This window comes from Condylura cristata, unplaced genomic scaffold (assembly GCF_000260355.1).
Source record: "Condylura cristata isolate star-nosed mole 26May11 unplaced genomic scaffold, ConCri1.0 scaffold00026, whole genome shotgun sequence".
Taxonomy (NCBI): domain Eukaryota; kingdom Metazoa; phylum Chordata; class Mammalia; order Eulipotyphla; family Talpidae; genus Condylura; species Condylura cristata.
This window is the reverse complement of record NW_004567127.1, coordinates 8,286,331-8,287,172: the sequence shown is the minus strand read 5'-3', so window position 1 is coordinate 8,287,172 and position 842 is coordinate 8,286,331. Positions and strand designations below refer to the sequence as shown.

General features: G+C 72.1%; 1 protein-coding gene across 5 annotated transcripts in view; it reads right to left on the bottom strand.

The window, feature by feature from the left end:
- The window catches only part of KCNA2 (potassium channel, voltage gated shaker related subfamily A, member 2), a 19,754-nt gene that overhangs the window by 12,027 nt on the left and 6,885 nt on the right, over positions 1 to 842 (bottom strand). Inside the window, exon 1 of one of the 5 annotated variants that reach the window (XM_012730089.1) lies at positions 164 to 284. The exons of 3 other annotated variants lie outside the window; for them this stretch is intronic. The gene's annotated coding sequence lies outside the window, so the exon portion shown is untranslated. Of the gene's footprint in view, positions 1 to 93; positions 110 to 163; positions 285 to 842 lie in introns of those variants that run through there. One more of the 5 variants, XM_012730091.1, reaches the window with a different exon arrangement.

The following is an 842-nucleotide window of genomic DNA, read 5'->3' as shown; positions in this document are numbered from 1 at the left end:
AGGGCCCTCCTCGCTGCAGCCTGCCCGCCAGCTCAGACCCCGCAAGGTGCTGGAAGAAGACCCTCGCCCCCCAACGCCAGCACTCCCTCCGACCTCAGCTGGGGAGACTCCTCACGCAGAAAGGCCGGTTCTGCCAAAGCTGGCTACCGGGCCCGGGACTTACTATCCCTCGGGGACTCCTAGACGGCAGGCCTTTCTCCGAAGGGGATGGCATTGGAACCCAGCAGGCGCTCGACCACCGATTTCTCCCCAAGAGAAAATCCCTCACATCTACTCGGCGGGGAGCGCAGCGCGAACGCTCAGCCTGCCCGGCTGCGAGGCGGCTTGGCAGCCGCCAGAGGGGGAGCCTGGAGGAAGCCGGCTTCCGGGCTGGCCCCCTGCCGGCCCAATCCCGCCAGCCCCAGGGTGGGGAGGGGTCCGGCCCTCTCCCCCTCGCCCCGGGCCCGGGCCGGGATTCGGCCGTGCGCGCTGGCGCGGGCAAACGGACCCAGCAGCCGGCGGCGGACCACCGCGCTCCCCTTAACCCCCTCCTGCCCGGCCGGGGGGCTGTCGCCGCGGGCCCCAGAGCCGACCGGCTTTCTGGCCTCCGGGCTTCAATCAGGAGCCCGGGCTCGCTCTGCACCCGAAAACGCCGGAGGCTGAACTGGAGCTGAGGAGTAGGCTGCCCCCCGGGTGCCAGCCTCCTCCCAAGCGCGGGGTCCGCGGCAGGGAGCGCAAAAAGCCGGGGTCTGCGGCAAAGCCGTTTTCATGCCGAGCGCGAGGGGAGGCAGCGCGGCCGTCCCAAGTGGCCGGGTCCTGGCCGCGGCGCGCTGGCCAGGCTCGGTCCTGCAGGCATCCGTCCG